Raw genomic sequence first — 22,417 nt, forward strand, 5'->3', positions numbered from 1 at the left:
GTGTCTTTTATGTAAAAATTAATATAAACTTTATATAGAATTATATTTGTCTTATGTAATTTGTATGCAGTTAATTGTTTATAGTTAATATAAATAAATAAACATTAAATCTGTTAATTTGTCTTTTGTTACAGGAGCTCTGGCTGAGAATTCAGAAGGAAAGGAGGAAAAGATGTTCAATAAATCAAAGGCAGGGGTCACATGTACTGCATCATTTTTTAAAAATGTATTTTATTGCCGAAACCGGTTTGGCTCAGTGGATAGAGCATCGGCCTGCAGACTGAAGGGTCCCAGGTTCGATTCCGGTCAAGGGCATGTACCTGGGTTGCGGGCACATCCCCAGTGGGAGATGTGCAGGAGGCAGCTGATCGATGTTTCTCTCTCATCGATGTTTCTAGCTTTCTGTCTCTCTCCCTTCCTCTCTGTGAAAAATCAATAAAATATATTAAAAAAATGTATTTTATTGACTTTTTAGAGGAAGGGAGAGGGATAGAGAGTTAGGAACATCGATGAGAGAGAAACATCGATCAGCTGCCTCCTGCACACCCCCTACTGGGGATTTGACCGCAACTCAGGCAAATGCCCTTGACCGGAATCCAACCCGGGACCCTTCAGTCCATAGGCCGACACTCTATCCACTGAGCCAAAATGGCTAGGGCCTTTTAAAAATTATTATTACAATCGATTTAGTTTTTTCATCAATGATCTGGGGAGAAAATCCATCAGCAAACCATTGACAGTGCCCGGCTCAGACTAAGGCCTGAAGAAGTGTGAGATGCTGTTGCTGTTACCTCACTTTATCAGTCTTTTTGTTAGGGTGGATTGTGAAATAACTCACATAACTAACATATGACTTTGTTGAAAGGTAGCAAATTCTTGGGTTTCTAGCTAATTTAATGACCAATGGCTCTAGTCAGAGAGTTCGTTTGATGATATTATTTGTGATTACTTCAGATAACATTTTGGATTTATGTTTCATCCTAAGAGAAAACATCAGCTGAAAAGACACCACTGTGAGCAGCAAACTAGTGGTTTCCTGCTGTTACGGTAAAGCTGAACTGTGCTCATTGCTTCCTGTCCAAACGTAGGACATTCTGATCCTGTGATAATGTTCTACTAAAGGAGTTTATTTGTTTTTGCATCAAATGATTTGTGTTGATGAGTTCATTTCTTATGAGGAAGATCAGTACAACATGGCTGGGCTCCTTGCTGTAATCTCCCTGCCGGCTAACCCAGCTAGCCAGAGAACACATCAATTGTCTGCCTTAGCAAGAAAAACATCAGCTCTTCCAAAAAATTTTTCCGTTGGGGCATTCTCTTAAATTTGATAAATAAATTATTTACCGATGGCTTGAGAAAAACATAAAAAGAGGAAAATGGTCATTTTTAAAGAAATCACTGAACGGCAGCCAGAGGTTTCAAGCAGGTTCCATTTGCCATGGCTAGAAAAGAGCTGATTTGTTTTAAACCAAACTTCTGTTTATTTAAGGTTGAAACAAATGACTGAATGTTTCTATAAAAATCCCAATGTAAAATTAAAATGGAGAAATACTCTCTACAGTTGTTTTTCCCCCTTTCTGTATTCTGGGAGATGTAATCCATTTCTGAGAAAATCCGAAAATACCACTTTCATAGAGTGGTGCATTATAACCTCTCAGACAAGCAATTTCATGTGTGTGCTGACATACCCCTTCCCCATGCAGTCTCTCAAAACAAAAGGCAAACAATAGAGAAATGCCATATTTATACATGAAATATCGTTCCAGGGCTAGGCATCCCTCCCTGACAAGGTAGGAAGAGCTTAGCCATTTTACTACATTTCCCCCATCTTCTTGGTCAGAGCATGTAAGCAACTGTAATTAAGTATATGTTTGGTGTGTTGATTATGTAAAATCATTCCAGAGGCGACTGGTTTTATTTTGAATAGAGTTAATGAAATGAAAGCTCGTAGGAGGGAGAATGACAATCAAGCAGAAGAGTCTTGTTTAATATTATCTTTGCACCTGGGCAACATAATGCATAATTTATATCAACTTAGTATTTTCCATAAGGTAACCAAACAACTGATTTGACTAAGCTTTAATTTTCTGAATTTGCTAGTGGTTTTGGAATTAAGGAGAAAATCACCAACAATTCTAAAGGGTAAGCTGTGTTTTTACATGTTACTTTCCTAACCTCCACAAGCCTATCCCACATTTTAAATCTGGATCCCTATTACTCTTCACTTATAATTTTTAGTTATATACTTAAATGCTTATTTGCTAAATGTCTCTCCCCCACAGATCCCACTGCAATGAGCTAGTTATTAATAAAAGGAAAGGAGCAACAGGAAGGCCAGACATGATAGGCATGTCATTTGGGCAGCTCCACCAGGAAGCTGCAATTTCACACTCCCAGGAGATCCTGGCCCATTTCCAGCAGATCATGGGAGGATGGGGGAGAAGGGATCCAACAAAGGGAAGATAGACACATGCCCAGTAAAGTTGGGGTGACACAGGAAAGGCACTTGCTTGCAAATCACACCTGGGGTCAGGGATGGTTGGCCAGAATGGGTGTAGCCACTGCAAGTGCTCAAACATTTGGGAATACAGAATCCCCTAAACAAAGAAGTTGGGCTCTTGTTGCACTTTACTCTTGGTTGGTGGGGTCCTTTTGCTCCTGCTTCTTTGCATTCACTCCTATGGCCCATAGCCCTGTGGACCCCACATGCAATGGACTAATGGACTACAAATGGGAAACACAAGCTAAGCTAGCCTGGTGCTGGACTGGACCTGGGTCCAACATGGAAAGGAAACCCTGGATATTAGCTCTGATTTTAGCTCTACTGAAGCCCTAGCTACATTTCTTCTATGACTGGACTAAGGGAAATGGGACTTGGAAACCGGGGGCATAATTCCATGAAATAAAGCTTTCTACCATATCTCATCCTCCCGTGGGGGCCTCCAGAAATGCTTATCCAACGGTACCCCAATTACCCCACTTCCACATGCAACCAGGGAAGATGAGCCCCTCTTATGTCCTGTAACACCACCAGGCTGCAGTTTAGCTTACTTCTATAGTCCAGAGCCTACCACAGTTTCTGGGCAAAGAGCAGACCTCAATAATATCCACTGACTGGTGGAAAGACAGTACAGTGGGTTTTGATAAAAGGCATTCATGCTGATGGGCATCTCAACAATAACCAATATTTCATTTTGTCTGAGAAGGCAAAGGTGAGTTTGAGAAGTTCGTAATTATCATCAACTCCATTCATTCCTGTGCTCAGAGCCTCTTCTTATGAAAGGTGTTAGAAGAATGCTGATTACCTAGCAAAGCTAGTCTCACTCCTGAGAGGTGTTAAATTTGTTCAGCCACTTCATTAGACCAGGATTTTTGATTGACAGGGAAAATGATGGAGAATTTTCTTCAAATTGCTATTAAGGGCAAACTAGTTTCCTGTAAACCACATGGTTGTCTAATCATGTATTGCTTATAATTAAAACCAGTTCACCTATCTACGTTAAAAAGGAAGCAAATACCAAGCACACCTAATTACATAATATCATTTAACACATTATGGTAACGCCTAACATTTCCTGAGGACTTGTTAAGTGTCTAAGCAACTTTACATGCATTTTTCACAGTTAATTCTCAAAACAATCCTGTGAGGTACTATTATTTACTATTATATTTCTATGAGGGTAAGAGTGGTTGGGCAATTAGCAAAAGTGGTAAAGTCCAGACATGGCTTCTGGGGCTGTCTGACTTCAAACACTTCTTTCTTAACCCTTGTTCACAACCTCTCTGTTAATGTGTTTATCTCCCTTGCTAAACTGTGAAAGCCTCAAAGGCAGGGGCTATGTTTCACGCACCCTCATATCTCAACTACAGAGTCGAGTACAGGAAATGCAATAGATGCTCAATAAAATTGTAGTGCATGAAGGAGGAAGTGTTTTCTCAATATCAAAACTATATGCTTGCTATAGTTTAATGTTCAATATAGTTAATTATACAATGTGTACAAACAAAATACACATATCAAACAAATATTTATATAATAAAACAATTATATATGAACATATCTCACTACTTTTATTAAATTGGTAATCTATGTTTTATGTTAAAGCATAAGAAATTCTCATTCTATTAGGTCAAAAATGGTGAAGGTCAAATAATATCCGTTTTATATGGTACAAGCTAGTGAAAAAAAAATTTATGTCAACTCTTAGTGGTATAATCAGGCAGGATGTTCAACTACCAGATTTTTCCTACTCAAATAGAGGTATGTCATTATAAACCACCAAAGAAAACTTCTTTGTGAGAATTAAAGATGTCATATCTATAAGAACTTTCTTCCAGATCCAATGGCCTAACTTTATATATGAATTATTTTCCATGTATTTATCACAGTGAGGATAATTTGGTCCTATGAAAATTCAACCTCACACATATTAGCCTTGGCTTGGATTCTCTTTTTCAGGCTGACAAGTTGCATACACCTCCTTTCAAAGTCCTTCTCCATGAAGCCCTCCCTCCCACAACCCCACCCCGCCCCGCCCGGTTAAAAAAATATATGTTCAGTAAAAAGTATTTCTGGAGCCTCTAGGACAGTGGTTCTCAACCTTCCTAATGCTGCGACCCTTTAATACAGTTCCTCATGTTGTGGTGACGCCCAATTTCATTGTTACAAATTGAACATAATTAAAGCATAGTGATTAATCACAAAAACAATATGTAACTATATATGTGTTTTCCAATGGTCTTAGGCGACCCCTGTGAAAGGGTCATTCGACACCCCCAAAGGGGTCTTGACCCACAGGTTGAGAACCGCTGCTCTAGGAGGTGAAGGTGAACTATAAGTTTGCTCCTCTTGGGCACCAAGACCATACGGTGTATGCCAGAGCACTGGCCACTTGCCTTGAAGCTGGGTAGAACTTTGGGATGAAGTGAGGATAGTGGGCTGGAGAACTCTCTTATTATGATTTTCTTTGTTATGGAAGACCCAAAATAAAGGGCTGTTTTTGCCCTGATGTTTTAGGGAAAGCAATGGTTTACATTTGCACTTGCATGCTGTTCTCACACCCTCTCTCCTAGCAGAGGTCAAAGGCTGTTCTGGGCTCCTCAGGCCACGAAGGACTTCTCCTGGGTACACCCTATCGGTTGCTCAGTCAAGTCCAGATCTTTTCATCTCACTTGACTTCTGATGGGACACCAACACCCACCTCTCTCACTGTCTCACCTCCTCCAGGAACTGTTAACTTACACACTTCTGTCCTCCCTTTTCTGAACTCCATATCCTGTAGGAAATGCACACTCTTAAATCTTTTTAGTGTAATAGCTTAATTCTGTCTTCCACACAGCACAACTCTAAGCTCACGTAGGGCAAGAATCTCCCGTTAAAGCCCTCACGTCTTCTTCCACCACACTGGCTGAGGGTTCAGTCAATATTTGCCTGGCTGAATGTGACACATAGAGATGGCTTCTCTTAGTTAATGAGAAACAACCTCTCTTCCCTCCAAACATGGAAAAGAACAGACTTCCAAACAAGGAACCACATATCCCAGCGTCCCTCTTCCTTTGCTTAAACATGGAGGTGAACACAGATATTTGTAAAACAGAACAAATCGAAATGTCACCCATACAAAAGCTCTAATATGCCTTATTTATTTGATTGCAGGAACCCCTTTACCACAAACCAAGTCTTTAGGTGCATTCGTCCTGCAGAAAATCGCTGGGCGAATGCAGGGTTTCTCACACGCAGGTTTACATGGGCCAGTTGATTGTGTTTGCTGAACAAGGGGCCACTGTGACCAAGGCTGGATGTTGGCTCCCCCCGGGGTCAGTTTGCTTCACACAACAAGAAACCCTTCCACAGGCAAAGCCAGGCCTCATTTAACCCCTGCCCTTCCACCCTCAAATTAATCATTGACCAGTAATATTCTCTTGCCTGAAAGGAAGACTGAATAATTTCCAGTAAAATGTGGTGCCCGAATCATGTGCAGTTTGCTCCTACTGCACCATGTTCTTTAACAATGAAGAGATTTTTTTTTTCAGTAGCAGTGGCATAATCAGAGCATACTATGATAATTGGATATAAAAAATAAAGTCTGAATAAAAGTGTATCTCACTAAACATGCATTAGGTACCCACTGTATTTGCTAAGTGCCCATTATGTATTTCACATTGAGCAATGACTTAATAAGCAGCGATTAAAAAGGTGGTAGCGCCGAGGCCGGTTTGGCTCAGTGGATGGAGCGTCGGCCTGCGGACTGGGGGGTCCCGGGTTCGGTTCCGGTCAGGGGCATGTACCTGGGTTGCGGGCACATCCCCAGTGGGAGATGTGCAGGAGGCAGCTGATCGATGTTTCTCTCTCATCGATGTTTCTAACTCTCTATCTCTCTCCCTTCCTCTCTGTAAAAAATCAATAAAGTATGTTTTGAAAAAAATAAAAAAATAAAAATAAAAAGGTGGTAGGGGGGATGAAAAGCTGGAAGAAACCTAACCTATTGGATTTCTTTTAGAGGAAAGGAAACCGAGGTCCCAAGATTTTTTTCTTCCTTGAGGCACGAAACAAGTTAGAGACAGAGTTGCATCAGAGCTCTGGAGACAGATACAATCAAAACAGCAACTCTAAAATATTGTGCAACCTAGATTTGAGACATAGTTGGAAACTGTCCAGTATCAAAGAATGTGATGTTAGTAATCTTCATTTAACTAGTCTGTATTTTTAACCTTTAAAATTTTTATACTATCAGCTTTTATTGTTGTCTTGGCTTTTATTAATTTCATTAGAAGTTTTATTTGAGGTAGAAGCCTTTACTAAAGTTAACATCACCAAAGAAACCAGGTGAATTAGAACTGGAGTCCAGACCAGATTGAAAGATTTAACTTTATGTGGTATATATGAAAACTGAGACCTGAAGAAAAATAATAGAAATTTTTAATATTAGAAAGTTTCTAATTTATAAAAGTAATGGACTATTAGAGAAAGTTTGGAGCGGGGGGCGGGGGGGGATGTATCACCTGAAGGGGTCCAGCATATACCGCTGTGGCACTAAAATTATTTTGAGCAGGAAGCATTTGAGGTCCCAGAGGAACTCAACTGTCATAAATCTCTTCCCTGGGAGTAACCAGGGAAGAAGATTGGCTCTGATCACCAGAGATAAGGCATACCTCACCTAAACAGACATGTCACAAAAACTTGCCCACCTATTCCCCTAAGGATTCATTTAACTTTCATTAAAAAGTCAAAGCTCTGGAGTTGTGTTTCCCCATAAATACTCTTTCTCCCCCTCCCCTTTTCTTTTTAAGAAGTCACTTGTATTCCTGAAAGTGCCTTTTCCCCTTTCTTTTCTGCTATTAAGATGGTTTATAAGCCCCACATTCTAACCCTCCCGTTATAGTCACATTTTTCTGTGAACTCATCTATGTACATTAATAAAACTATGCACCCCTATGTTCATAGCAGCACATTTTACCAATAGCTAAGATTTGGAAACAGACTGAGTGCCCATCAGCGGATGAGTGGATTAAAAATCTTTGGCACATTTACACAATGGAATACTATGCTGCTATAAAAAAGAAGGAACTTTTACTATTTGCAACAGCATGGATGGAACTGGAGAGCATTATGCTAAGCGAAATAAGCCAGTCGGAGAAAGATAAATATGACATGATCTCACTCATATGTGGGATATAATGGTGAATATAATTTGATGAACAAGAATAGATCCAGAGACAAATGGCAGGGGAGGAGGGGGTCAGTTGGGGAAAAAGGAGACTTATGTAAAACTTTAGACAAAAATAAAATAAAATAAATAAAAATATAAAACTATGGGATTAAATTTGTGTTTTCTCTTACGAATCTGTCTTTTGTCAGTTTAATTCACAGGACCTCAGGAACTGCACCTAAGAGGATAGAGGGAAAGTTTTCCTTCCTGACACAACATTAGTCCAACACAACTATTTTCAATTTTGCTTATTTCCTACAATTGTTTCAACTGTGTTTACTTTTTACATCATTATAATCATCGTTAACATTACAATATAAGCACCCATCCACAATGCCACATAACCCTTCAAATTATGATTTCCTAATGACTGCAACATACTTCATTGAGATTATACATAAAAAGTTCCTTAACTAGCCTTCTACTGTTGGATATTTAGGTTGCTTCTAATTTTTTAAAGTTATAAACAACTTGGGGAAAAAATTTTGAACATAAAGCTTTCCATTATTCTATAAGTTAGCTCCCAGTGCTGTGGCCTTTGAAAAGGGAATGTTGGGTTAAGTATATATATCTCAGGAAAATGGCAATTAGCGGTAAAGTAACAAAGGAAATGTAGGACATTCTTTTATAAACTAAATACGTCTCAGATAAACTCATAAAGAAAGGCCACGGAAAAAACAAAAACCATTTTGTGTCTGGAAGATGTGCAAACATGACAAGAATTATCCAGTAAAAGGCATTACTTGGACTAGGTAATTTGAAACCCAGAAAAAGGTCCCTTGGCCATTGTTCCCACAAAACAAACAAAAAATTATAATAGTGGATTAATTTAGCAACAAGTTTATGGAAGATTGGGTGAATGAGTTTGTTTTAAGCGAAAAGGGCCAATTTAAGAGTTATTGCTGATGAAAGTTCCATTATCAAACCTTCATTTGGTTTTCATTAGCTTTCATTTGAAGAAAATGATAAACCATTAGACAGAAAGCAATTGCTGCTCGCAGTTATCTGACCACCATAGGAACAATCGAGTTAGCCGAACCTTTCCCCCCAGCTACTTCTCTGCATTTAGCCATTAGTCCTCCATTAGGAGGGCCCAGGTACCAGCCATTCGAACAGGCAATCGATTAGGAGATTTCAAGTAGCAACAACAACAAAAAGTTTGTTGTGAAGAACCACAAGCTATTCACCTCTGAAAAGAGAGGGGGAAACACACACACAGCCAAACTACATTACAACTCAATTTAGAACTTTTTCTTACCTTGTGATCTAAGGAGGGAAAATCAATTTTCATCTCAGAGCCTCATTTTCTCCTATTAGATTTCTCTACAGTGGGCTTTCCAGAAATGATGCTTGATTATTTCTGAGTCACAACTACTTAAAATCCACATTTATGAACCATTTCCTAGGTAAAAGCTGAGGAAATTACAGCAAGTTCTCTGTGCCCTTATGTTCTCTCTCTTTCAGGAGTTGAGATCTAATCAGCAGCTGTAGCAATGCCTGTTATGATCTTCCCTCAACACTTTTATCAGGACCAAGAATATGAACCTTCATCTAAAGTGTTTCATAAACTATCAGGCGTCCCTTTTTCGTCCTTTCTTTTCTTTTCTTTCTTTTTTTTTATTTTATTTTTATTGCCAGCTGGTAGTTAATCCAAATACTGCTTTAGACATACATTGTCTGCAGGAATCCTCATCTGGTCAGCTGCAAACGCATCCCTTGAAAAACAAACAAGAAGCACTTACCAGTTAATTTTCTGAAAGCAGAGGAGCTATTGTGATGCCTGGGTGTGACCTCCCTGCTGCAGCCTGGAACGCAGGGTGGTTTTCAGAACTGCTACGTGGTGTACTGTTTCCCTGCTTCCTCCTTTGGCTTTTATCTGGCTGTTTGAAATGACACTGGAGAGGAGAATGATGCTGGGTTTCCTCTGAATGTGGCTCTTCCCTTCCTCCTCCACCCTCCATAAAAATTCACCCTGCTTTCCTGGAGGAAAGTAAGCAAGGAGCATACTGCCCCAATTAATTCTTTTGCTCGGCCTGTGTGTGTGTGTGTGTGTGTGTGTGTGTAACTGAGATTTGTTTTTTGAATGGAAATCATCGCCATTGGCTGCAGTGCCGCAGGCTGAGGAACTAGGGGTGGGGGAGGCACCCTTGCCTCCTTTGTTTGGGTGGGCTTGAGCCTAGGAAAAGTCAAATTAAATCTCATTTCAACAATGGAATGAAAAGAACCTTAGACATGTCAAAGGAGAGCTCTTCAAATGCCCTGGGTTTCAGTGTATTTCTCAGAGGGAAGAAAATTGGAATCACATTGTCAGTTGGGCGAGCATTTTAGCTGTGTGTAGTTTGTGTGTGGGGTGTGTGTGTGTGTGTGTGTGTGTGTTTTACTGAGGCAGGTTGAGAGACAGCTTGCCAGGCTCTGAGGAAATTAAAGGTTGGATTTTTATCTCTCATCTCCCTCGTGGGCCTGGCAGATACGGGCTCGTCTGTGTATCTGAAACAGGACTCATAATTCAGAAATTCGCAGGGCGAGCTTGGGGGGCGGGGGCGGGGGGGGGGCGGGGGGTGAAGGTGAGCAGGCCTTGATGTGGTTAGCTTCCCTCTGCAGGGCTAACGTGATTATTTGGGGAAGGTCTAACATCAGCTTGACCATGTGATATTGGAAATCGAATGTTATTAGGTCCTGAAACATGGGTGGGCCACCTAATTGGACATGGTTTGAGGAGCACACGGCTTTGTGTCTGACTGCTGTGCGAGGCTGCCGGGAGCACCGGGTGCCACCCCAAGTGTGCCTCTTTAGCATGAGGCTTATTTTGAGCTGATTATTTTTGAAGAGACTGCAGACCCGGAAGAAGCTTGGAAAGCAGGCAGGAGTTACCCTTTTGTGAGGGGAAATCTACATTTATAAGAGACATTTACATTAGAAAGGGGGCCTGTATCAGGAAGAGAGCTACTACTGGCGATCATTTTTTCATCCCAGAGGCTTATCTGCCTGTCAGGGCAACCTTTGTTTCCCAAACATTTCCTCTTCTCACCTTCCTGTGAATTGCCTTCCCCTCCTTTAAATCCCAGACCCCTATCCCTTTCCTTAGCTCAGGATCCTCTATAATCCTCAATCTTCTGGCCACCATTTGAGGCTGGTATCTTTGTGGGTCTCCTGAATGCACGTAATTAAAGTTGTTTTGTGTTTGTCCCCTCCCTCCTGTTCGTGTCTTTTTACACGGGGTCTTAGCCACGAACAATGAAAGGTAGAGGGAAAATGCTCTTTCCTCCCCTCCAAGACCAAGTCTAGAAAATTTAAAGCAGGATCCTCTGAGTAGTGGGTAAGGGTGGAGTGGGAGCAAATGGGAATAACCCTGGGGGATGCTTTCTCAAACTACACATTTCCCCCTGCCTGTGAGGATGTGCTCCCTCACATTTTCCCTCGGGTCCCAATCCCTTGATTCCACAGAAGTAGCCACCAGTAATAATCCTGGTCTCTTTTCAGTATGACCCCAGCACAGACGTGCCGGCTGAAGGAGTAGCAAGTAGTAGAGCACTCTGCTGGAGACTTCTGCTTACGCACCAGCTCCCACTGCTTTGCTTCAGCAACGTTAGTATTTACTACTAGTTAGATGCTACCTTCTGTAGCCACACAAAAGCACAATTTCACCCACAAAAGACATTTTTGAGAAGAATTTTAAGTGTTGGTTACTTTACACGGTTTCGAGTTTATTTTTTGGTGGTAGAACGGCAAGCATTGAGGAGCAGAGGATAGAGAAGGATGAGAAATGACATTTGGCAAACAGTTACTAGGTGCCAAGCATAGTTTAAGCACAGTACACACCGAAACTCAGGAAAGTGTACACATTTTTATGTTTCGCTACCACCTAAAACAATAGAGTTGAAACATGATTACTTACCTTTAAAATTGGTCCAAAATGCCCTAACCGGTGTGGCTCAGTGGATAGAGCGTCGGCCTGCAGACTGAAGGGTCCCAGGTTCGATTCCGGTCAAGGGCATGTATCTTGGTTGCGGGCACATCCCTAGTAGGGGATGTGCAGGAGGCAGCTGATCAATGTTTCTCTCTCATTGATGTTTCTAACTCTCTGTCCCCCTCCCTTCCTCTCTATAAAAACAAAAATCAATAAAAATAAACAAATAAATAAATAAAATAAAAAATAAAAATTGGTCCAAAAAACTCAGGAACAGTAAATCAAATGTCTCAGCTGTACATTTGAGGCGCTCCCTTAAGATGTGTATATATATATATATATATATATATACACACACACACATATATATATATATATTCCTTACAGTTGGTCCATTATTCAAAAATAGTTGAAGCTGAAGTGCCACCCTTCATGCAGTGAGTGCAGTGGACATCAGCCAGGCTGTTGGGTGGTGCATTGGTTAAGCTGGTGAGTCAGTTCACTGGAGATCTAGTAAGATGGCCTCTACTGCCTGTTGCAGAGTTGGAGTTCAGTCCCAGGCACTGACTGTACACACCACATTTATAGCACATAGAGATGCTATTCAGGGAACAAGATAACAAAAAGGGGTCCTGGGTGATCTTGTGCTCTGGTGCAGTGGGTGTGCCCCGAGGGGTCCAGTAAAGGAGATTACTCTGACATTTCAAATGTGATGTTATCTTGGATACAAAAAAAGGCAATAGACAGGCTCCCTTAAGGTAGAGATTGACCTTTGTCAAGGTCTGGGATGAGACTTTATTATTGCCATAACTCACTTTTAGTTAAAAATTATGTTCGGCTTGGCTGGTGTGGCTCAGAGGTTGAGCATTGACTTATAAACCAGGTAGTTATGGTTTGATTCCTGATTAGGGGTTGTGGGGTCGATGACCTCCAGTAGGAGGCATACAGGAGGCAGACAATCAATGATTCTCTCTTATCATTGATGTTTCTATCTCTCTCCTTCTCCCTTCCTCTCTGAAATCAATTTTTAAAAAAGATACAGTATCTGTATAATAATAATAATAATAATAATAATAATAATAATAATAATTGTGTTCAGATGCTCCTGTGTGGTTGGTTACTTTCAGTCTCTGCATTTGTGTGGCCCACCATACTGGCTTCCCCTGAACTTGTCAGATTTAGTATGTGGCCCCTTTTCATCCCCACTGCCCCCTTTTGGTCATAAATCAATCCAAAGGATGCATTAACATCCTCTTGATTGGATAATGTGGTCCCACAGTACCAGGAAGGCTTATTCTAGGGAAGTTTCTCTCCCCCCCCCCCCGCGCCCCCCCCTCCCGCCCCCTGCCTTCATTAGTTGTTTGTTCCTTCCATTGTTTCACCATTTCCCCAAACAGGCCCAAAATTTTAATAAAAAACGATCCTACCCATTTCCCTTCCTGTCCACCTCATCCCTCCCACACCCAAATGATATGCCAGTAATAGCCCAAAAGTACACACTTGCTATGTTGCAGAAATGCAGTTAACTCTGTTGGGAAGGAGATGCTCGCTGAAGATCTATAGCAAGCATGTCAAATTGTGGCCCGTGGGCCGCATGCGGCCCAGCCAATATAGCGGTATATAAGAAACGTTTTGATAAAAATTCCATAACTTAATTTTTACAATATTCTGTTATACATAATTATTTTTTATATACATAATTATTAATAACGAACTACAATGTTCACTAATGACTGATTACTATAATCCTGTTGCATTCATTTCCCTTACACCAGCGGTTCTCAACCTGTGGGTCGCGACCCCTTTGGGGGTCGAACGACCCTTTCACAGGGGTCGCCTAAAACCATTGGAAAACACATATATAATTACATATTGTTTTGTGATTAATCACTATGCTTTAATTATGTTCAATTTGTAACAATGAAATTGGGGGTCACCACAACATGAGGAACTGTATTAAAGGGTCGCAGCATTAGGAAGGTTGAGAACCATTGCCTTACATGCTTTACACAGTTACGCACAGGCGCACCATTTCTCTCCACTAATACTAGCAGCGAATATTTTAGTAGCCAATTGCCACATCATTAGTCTTGGACTGACTTGTTTGGTGTGCGCAACAGAAAATATTTCACTTTCAGAGAACAAGAAAAATAGGTTTATTTGCGTTATGCTTATTAATTTGTGCAGTTGTTCAGTGTCTGATAAGTTAATGTTCAAGAAAAATATTAATGTTTATTAAAATGTTCCGTTATTTTATGTTAACGATGACTCATTTATTTCAGCCCTTTGTATTCAGCATGTGTCTATCGAAATAAACCTACGTTTCTATGAAAATTGAAGCTTTTGTTTGTTTGCGGCCCACATAAACTTAAACCTTCTTTATTTGGCCTGTGTTAGCCTTTGAGTTTGACTTGCTTGATCAACAGTGTCTTCTTGCTCTCCCACACATCTACTCTGCAAGTTGTGTTCCTCATAGAAGGCCCTTTGCTTTTCTCAGCAAAGTACAGAATGGTTTGCCTTGAAACATACCTCCCCCACCCCTGGGATTGGTGTGCAAACTGTACAACATGGAAAGGCTTTAAAGCACAGGGCCTGCTGTAGGGCACAGAAACTATACTGGCTTTTTAAAGGACATCTTCTCAAGCCACCTCTTTGTGTCAAGTAGAACTCCCTTCTCCTCCCCACTTGAAACCCACAGTCAGATGTGACAGGGGCAGGTACTCAGGACAATTAATTCTTGTCACATCCTCTGAGGGGTAGGAACGCCACATCACCCTTTCCCCGTAGAAAGATATGACAACCTAGGGGCACCTGACATTGGCTTCCTTTGCAGGGCCTAGGCCAGTGATGGCGAACCTTTTGAGCTCGGCGTGTCAGCATTTTGAAAAGCCCTAACTTAACTCTGGTGCCGTGTCACATATAGAAATTTTTTGATATTTGCAACCATAGTAAAACAAAGACTTCTATTTTTGATATTTATTTTATATATTTAAATGCCATTTAATAAAGAAGAATCAACCAAAAAAATGAGTTCACGTGTCAGAGGTGACACAGGTTCGCCATCACTGGCCTAGGTCAACCTCCTTAGAGTTTTTCCATTTCATCAGGAACATGAGTTCTCCAATGGAGCCAGTCTCTCCAGTAATCTGCTCCACTCCAAACCCCGGGGAAAGCCTCCTGGCTGTAATGACACTTCTTTTTTCTTCTTTGATTTGCTCTCCTCTCCCTTAGCTTCAGAATCAGGTGATTGTGTGTGTGTGTGTGTGTGTGTGTGTGTGTGTGTGTGTGTGTGCGCGCGCGCGCGCGCCCTCATGCACTTCTGATTTATCTGTCTCATGTGTGGTTTTCTGTGACTGTAGAAACTCAGCAATAAGGTCAGGGAATTCAGGTTGCATTCCTGGAAGTCTTAGTGTCATCATTTGTCTTGCTGAAATGGTGGACCACTGGGATGGGGTAAGAGCATAACCTTAGAGGGAAAAGTCAAACCTGTCTGTTGTCTTTTTGCATCTAAGATAACAGACCTTTGAAATGTCAGAGTAATCTCATTTCCCAGAATCTCAGGGCACACCCACTGCACCAGAGCCTGAGATCACACACAACCCCTCACTGTCACCTTGCTCCCCGAATACCACCTCCCTGTGCTGTACATTATTACCTACTCTGTACCCACCAAGTAAAATAAGTACGTGTCTCTTTGTGTCACTTTGTGTCCAGTCCTAGAGACCCTACCCTTTGCTTTCTCCTGCCCCTTTAATCTGCTGAGGAGACAGAAGGAAACGAGGTAGACAGGGACGAGCCATGGGGGAGAGGAAGTAGAACCCAGGAACCAACTGGGGAGAGTTACTAAGGCAACCCAGCTGGGCAGGGAAAGAAGGGCACACAGGAGACATAAACTTTAAAATGTCTGGATGTTGCTAAAACAAGCAGCTTACGGAGATAACTAATCACAAGGCAGTGAGGCGTATAACCAATCCCAAGAATGTTACTAAGGCAAAATTCTTAGAAAGAAAGAACCAATCAGGAGCTAGCAAGGCATGTGTCTGCCCCTAGACAAAAAAGTGCGCTCGCGCTCGCTCTCTCTCTCTCTCTCTCTCTCTCTCTCTCTCTCTCTCTCCCTCTCTCTCTCCCCCCCCCCCCCCCCCCCCCCCCAATCCAGGCTGCAACATAAAATGAAAGCTCTGGACACGGATCTGCTTTGGGAATCCCAGCTGCACCTTTTCCAGGACTGGCTTCTCTCAATAAACTTTGCTTCTGCTAACTGTTTTTGTCTACAAATTCATTCACTGATTTTGCGAGACAAAGAACTCAGACCTAAACCCCACATTTTGGTTTCACTGCCACCAATGGACTTCATGTAACCCTCCTTAGGTCTCCTCTTTTTATTCTAATGTATAAAATAAGCTGCAAAACTGACATTCTCTGATGCATTTTCTCAATCCACTGAGAATTTGCCTCTGAGGTTTGGATGTGTCTTGCGTCAACATATTTATTTTTGTTAATGGTCATTTCTAATCCTTTTGTTGTTTGTCCAAAAAAGAAAAAAAAATCATCCCAGAACATAACCACTGGAAAAGAGATAGTATACACATGAACAGTTTTTAAATAAAAGAGACCGATTTGTGAAAAGTAGAAACACTTCCCTGCTTTCCATGTGTTTCCTCTTGTCATGCAAGGAGGTGACTGTCTCCTTGCGTACGTGCCTTTCTCAGGCCTGATTCTTCGGGGTAAGCAGGGATGGAGATTAGACTTTGGGGCCTTGATTGGGTTGAACAGCGAGGCTGGACCCAAGCAAAGCTTTTCCTCGGCACTGAAACAGGACGCCCAAGCGCAGACTCAGTGGCCCTGGGAGGTCACATGGAGGAGCCATGCCAACCTGGCCATAAAGGGCAGCATTCATGCCTTTTAAACCAGAGACTTCTTAAAGGCCACTGAGGACAAAGCCTTTTGCACATTCTTGCTTTTAATTCTGTATGGCCCCTGCAGGAACTGAGCCTTGAGGATGCTGAGTAAATATGCTAGGGGATTTAGCTCTACATCTTTTTAATTAAGATACACAAAGCTCTAATTACCTGCAGAAATGTCGGGAACAGCTTCTATTGTTATCTCTAATTTGAATAAACCTTCCCTTTTAATATGCCAAATGCCAAATCAAATGAGGTCCAAATAGGAGGATTTAGCCTGGTTTTCTTAACTAAATCTCAGATGCTCAAGGCCCGGAAGCTTTTGGAAGGCAAAGAAAACACTCACCTCTGGAAAGGTGCCTGTGGCGGCAGCCACCGGGAGGGTCGTGGGCAGAAGCCTCGAGCTCTGTTCTCTGAATCTTGGTGGTTAATAATTTCTCTGGGAGAACTGGTTGCGGCTACCCTGAGTCTTGGAAAAATTGTTTCCTCTTTTTGTAACCAAGGGAGGCCAATAATCTCTTAATTTACTGCTCTCGAAAAAAAAATGCAGTTTGCCAGTGGTTAAATAAATCTGGTGTGTATCACTTAGTCGACAGGCATCTGGGTGACACCACCCTTGCCCTGACTCAAGAGAAAGGATTGCTCTGGGAGTTCAGGCCGCTCCCAACTATTTACTCTAATTATGCTACTTTTCTTGTTAAACTGCACATTATGGTTATGATGTAAGTGTATCTGGATCTTCCTAAAATGTCACATTTTGGGCTAGAAAAAGGTTTGGAGAAGAAAGCGCATTTGCTTGACTTCTTTAACTGGTTCAAGCACGGCTTGCATTTTTCATTAGGAAAGTGGTTGCCTGGGGCATCCTGCAGCTGCTGATGTGTTCTGTTTGTGCTGTGCAGTGTTTTTTAGTGTTTGAATTAATTCCCATCATTTAAAAATCAGGAGATCCAGATTATCAGCTCCTGAAAAAAAACCACAAAACACGGCCAGATCTGGTAACCACAGGCCTGCATCCCACAAGGAGACAGCTGGAGGAGGCTGAGTACTGGCGGCTCCCAGTGCTGCCTGACCACCTCTGGCAGGTGTGACCTCCAGTTCCTCACCTCCCTCCCCTGCCCCCGTCACTCACCCACAACATCCATCTGGACCCTCCGGGATCCTGCACCTTCAACCCTTGTGCCCCTTTTTAATTATTTTCCTGTTGAGTTTTTCTCAATTTAGGAAAATTGAGCACACAGAAAGCTAAGTCATCAAGCACTCATTTTTAATGCATAAGGAATTTTATGTTTGCTCATTTAAAAAATATGAATCCCCTAGTAAAATCTGAATGCATTATACAATATGAGGAAATTGACAAAACCAACTTAACCAGCTTAACTGTGGAACAGCAGTGTGCCAGTGCAGGTGCCATGGGCAGCGGTCTGCCCACTGCCAGCAATAAAGGAGTGTCCCGCCTGCAGGGAATTTAAAAACAGTAATAAAAAGCAGGGCCCTTCTGCTTTTATGTGTCAACAATTCTAAACAAGGTCAGTGATGAAATACTCCTCCCCTCCAAAAGTCTTCTGTTGGCAGGTGCTTCAGCTGATTAGAGTATTGTCCTCATACACCAAGGTTGTGGGTTCGATCCCTAGTCAAGGCACATACAGTGGGGCCTTGACTTTCGAGTTTAATTCGTTCTGACACCGAGCTCGTTAAGGAGCTTGTTAACTCAAATTACTCTATCAACTCAATGCAAAAATTTAGCCGGGAGACAGCTGGTATCTCAAAAAAACTCGTTAGTCAGGACACTCGTAAGTCAAGGCCCCACTGTATAGTAATCAACCAGTGAATGCATAAATAAGTGGAACAACAGGTTGATGTTTCTCTCTCTAATATACATACATATATATATATATTTTTGTTGTTGTTGGCTTAAATTCTAAAAATATTGCTGTGCCTGGCCGGTGTCATTCAGTGATTGAGTGTCGAATTATCCACCAGGAGGTCAAGATTTGATTCCCAGTCAGGGCCTGTGCTCTAGCTGCGGGCTTGATCCCCAGTGTGGGGCATGGAAGAGGCAACCGCCAATGGATGATTCTCTCATCATTGATGTTTCTCTCTCTCTCTTTCTCTCTCTCTCTCTCTCTCTCTCCCTCCCTCTTCCTTCCTCTCTGAAATCAATAAAAATATATTTTAAAAAATAATAAGATAAAAATATTGCCATGATAATGATGCATTTTAATCATATATATACTTATATATGTAAATTTTATTTTTAATAGGCAATGTGGATTACATAAATGTTAATTCCTTATTCTTATTTTAATGTTTTAATAAACAATATTTTTAAATAAACAATGTGTTTTACATGGAAGGTCACTGAAAAAAAAAACTACCATTTATAGAGCCACCCCCATGCCTCACATGGACTCAGTTAATCTTTCTTTTGAGATTAAGTTGGTAATGGCTCCAAGTTATTGGTGCAGTTTGTGTTGCCCTACATTTAAATGATACATTTGAAAAACAGACTGATAGCACGATCATGGTAGAGATGAAAACACAGAACTGACCCTAGCCAGTTTTGCTCAATGGTTAGAGTATCACCCTATGGACTGAAGGGTTGAGGGTTAATTTCAGTCAAGGGCATGTACTTTGGTTGCAGGCTCAACCCCTGCCTGTGTGGGAGGCAACCAGTCGATGTTTCTCTCTCTGTCTCTCCCTCTCCCTTCCATTCTCTTTAAAAAAATCAATGGAAAAAAATATCCTTGGACCCTAGCCAGTTTGGTTCAGTGGATAGAGCTTTGGCCTGTGGACCAAAGGATCCTGGGTTCGATTCCGGCCAAGGGTACCTACCTTGGTTGCAGGCTCCTCCCCAGCCTGGGCCCTGGTCAGGGCTCGTTCAGGAGGCAACCAATTGATGTGTTTCTCTCACATCGATGTTTCTCTGTCTTTCCCTCTCTCTTCCACAGTACCTAAAAAATCAATGGAAAAATAAGTAAATAAATAAAAATAAAGTAAAAAAGAATGTTTAAAGTATATATATATATATATTTCTCAGGTGAGGATTAACAAAACACACACCCACACACAAAACAAACAAAAGAAACGAACTTAAGGTCTTTCAACCTCTTTATACTTAAAATGTAAAATGGTGAAACCAAGGGGGAGCTGCAAGGTGCACTGTCCTTGGCTTGGCAAATGTACAGTTAGTCCACAAACTTTTAAAAACTGAATGTGGATAATATTTTAAAAAATTACACTTCATTTAAAAATTGTTTTACAATGAAAGACGAATTCAAGAAGTAAAAGCATTGTAGCAACGATGTGTTCTAAGAGTTGCCTACATTGTATATTCTACAGACATATCAGTTTTTTTTTTGTTTGTTTGTTTGTTTTTAAATATATTTTATTGATTTTTTACAGAGAGGAAGGGAGAGAGATAGAGAGTTAGAAACATCGATGAGAGAGAAACATCGATCAGCTGCCTCCTGCACATCTCCTACTGGGGATGTGCCCGCAACCCAGGTACATGCCCTTGACCGGAATCGAACCTGGGACCCTTCAGTCCGCAGGCCGACGCTCCACCCACTGAGCCAAACCGGTTTCGGCGAGACATATCAGTTTTAATGAAAATTCAGTTATTGATTTCTGATGTAGAAGGGGAACAGGATCTCTTCCCCAGTCCATCTAAGCAGGAGCCCTATAACAAAAACACAGATGAACAAGGGAGCAGCATACAAATTTACTTAATGTACATTTTACATGGCACAGGAGCCTTCCTAAGGAAATGAAGACCCCAGGAAAGAGCTAAAGCTGAGTGTCGCTATGCTGGGTTTGATGGTGTGTGGCAAGTCATGAAAAGCTGTGATAGGACAAAAAAGGAGTTGAGCTCAGGATAGTAAACTGGGGGAAACAGGAAGGCCTGTTCATTCAAATTCCTCTTGGTGTCTTGGAGATAAAGACGGTCCTTGCCTCGGCATAGGTAGGGCGCCTCTCACATGACAGCAAGGCATCTGCTTCAGGAGAAGGGCAGCAGGTTCCGCCTGCACCTGCTGCTTCTCAGATTCCTTCGGCTTAAAATACTCAATATGCCAAGGTGCCATATTTTGGGGTAGTGTGTCTTGAGCCCTGTCCCTGGACACTTATATTTGCATAAAATATTATATCAGACTGCAAACAAGGGATCGACAGTCAAACTGTTTGATATAAAAATTGTTGAAAAAATAGTTGTTCATGTTCCTCTTTCTGTGCTATATTATTTAGTTCTTTTTCATTTTGTTTCCTGGTGTAATTATATAGACAAAGGCTCAGTCACTTAAAAAAAAAGCTCACCAACCGCATTTCTTTTTGTTTCATTTCATGATAGTACTGAAAATAATTGGGTCACATTAAGGAGGGGAGATACTAAAAGTTGATCTGTTCCACAGGTCAATATACAGGTGTACCACTGCCAGGGCACACAGGGACCATCAAGGTAATGTAGGGGAAGAAAAACTTTCCCTCCACCTTCTTAGATTCTGTTGCTGGGACCGGCGAAAAGGGTAAACAGGAGGAAAGGTTTATTTCTCATGTACACAGCAATTTCACAAAAAAGAAGTTAAAATCCAAAGAAGCAGTTAGGCCTGGGAGCTTACAAACAATGTTGACAAAGGACAATAAATCGTGGAGAAGTGACTAGACAAAAGAAAGTGGCAGTTGTGCTTCTAGGGGTGATATATTGTGGGAAGCAAACAACTAGGAAATGCATGGCACATACAAATTTTTAGTAGGTGATATGGTTGCAAGAGAAATCAATGGGTCCCCTTTCTCTGACATCAGTGGGAATGGGGTGGCTCTTGGGATATCGTGAGAAAATGAATTTTCTAAGACTCGCTTGGGAGAGTGAATGGTTTCTATTGGCTTGGAATTACGTGGATTTCTTGGGTTGTAAAGTCCCATGCCTCTTAACCCAGTCCTGCAAAAAGTGTAGCTGGGGCTCCAGTAGAGCTAAGAGGAGGGCCAGGGTCCTGAGTGCCTGTGCCATGGTGGAACTGAATACAGTACAACATTAGCTAATCACAGCCCATTAGGCCATTGTGTTGCGTCCACATGGCCATGAGCCACGTGAGCTCAGGGGAGTGCGCCCCCTGCAACAGGAATCAGGTAGGAGCAGCAAGAAAGAGAGAGGCTCCTTTGTTCAAGAGGCATCTTAGATCTATGTAGTGGTCACACCTATTCTGGCCAATGACTCGCCCCCAGATGTGACTGACAAGTAAGCACCTTCCCACATCACGCAGACCTTACTGGACATGCGTCTATTGTCCAGTCCCATCTCACAGCGATTTGTGGGGGACAGACTTGGAGAATTTTTTTTTTTAAATATATTGTATTGATTTTTTTTACAGAGAGGAAGGGAGAAGGATAAAGAGAAACATCCATGAGAGAGAAACATCGATCAGCTGCCTCTTGCACACCCCCTACTGGGGATATGCCCGCAACCAAGGTACATGCCCTTGACCAGAATCGAACCTGGGACCCTTCAGTCCGCAGGCTGAGGCTCTATCCCAGGGGTGGGCAAACTTTTTGACTCGAGGGCCACAATGGGTTCTTAAACTGGACCGGAGGGCCGGAACAAAAGCATGGATGGAGTGTTTGTGTGAACTAATATAAATTCAAAGTAAACATCATTACATAAAAGGGTACAGTCTTTTTTTTTTTTTAGTTTTATTAATTTCAAACGGGCCGTAGTTTGCCCACGGCTGCTCTATCCACTGAGCCAAACCGGTTAGAGCTTGGAGAATGTTAACTGCAGCTTTCTGGCAAAGCTGTATAAATGGCCTACTATTTAGTCTTCCCTTTATTTGTTTCCTGTTATTTAGTAATCAGGTTGTTATTACAGTTCCACTGTGGTCTGAATGTGTGTGTTCCTTCCTAATTCCTAT

The 22,417-nt window shown here is 41.7% G+C and overlaps 1 protein-coding gene across 10 annotated transcripts in view; it reads right to left on the bottom strand.

Annotated features, from left to right (window-relative positions):
* Positions 1-17,083, bottom strand: part of GPR1 (G protein-coupled receptor 1) — a 54,876-nt gene extending 37,793 nt beyond the window's left edge. For 3 of the 10 annotated variants that reach the window (XR_004969177.1, XM_036318853.1, XM_036318857.1), the window contains exons 1-3: positions 16,864-17,083; positions 11,605-11,727; positions 9,452-9,604 (exon numbers count right to left, since the gene is read on the bottom strand). The gene's annotated coding sequence lies outside the window, so the exon portion shown is untranslated. Of the gene's footprint in view, positions 1-7,840; positions 7,888-8,967; positions 9,432-9,451; positions 9,686-11,604; positions 11,728-16,863 lie in introns of those variants that run through there. The other 7 variants (XM_036318856.1, XM_036318860.1, XM_036318855.1 and 4 more) reach the window with 5 other exon arrangements.
* Between the last annotated feature and the right edge of the window lie 5,334 nt (positions 17,084-22,417).

Source organism: Myotis myotis, unplaced genomic scaffold (assembly GCF_014108235.1).
Source record: "Myotis myotis isolate mMyoMyo1 unplaced genomic scaffold, mMyoMyo1.p scaffold_m19_p_8, whole genome shotgun sequence".
Taxonomy (NCBI): domain Eukaryota; kingdom Metazoa; phylum Chordata; class Mammalia; order Chiroptera; family Vespertilionidae; genus Myotis; species Myotis myotis.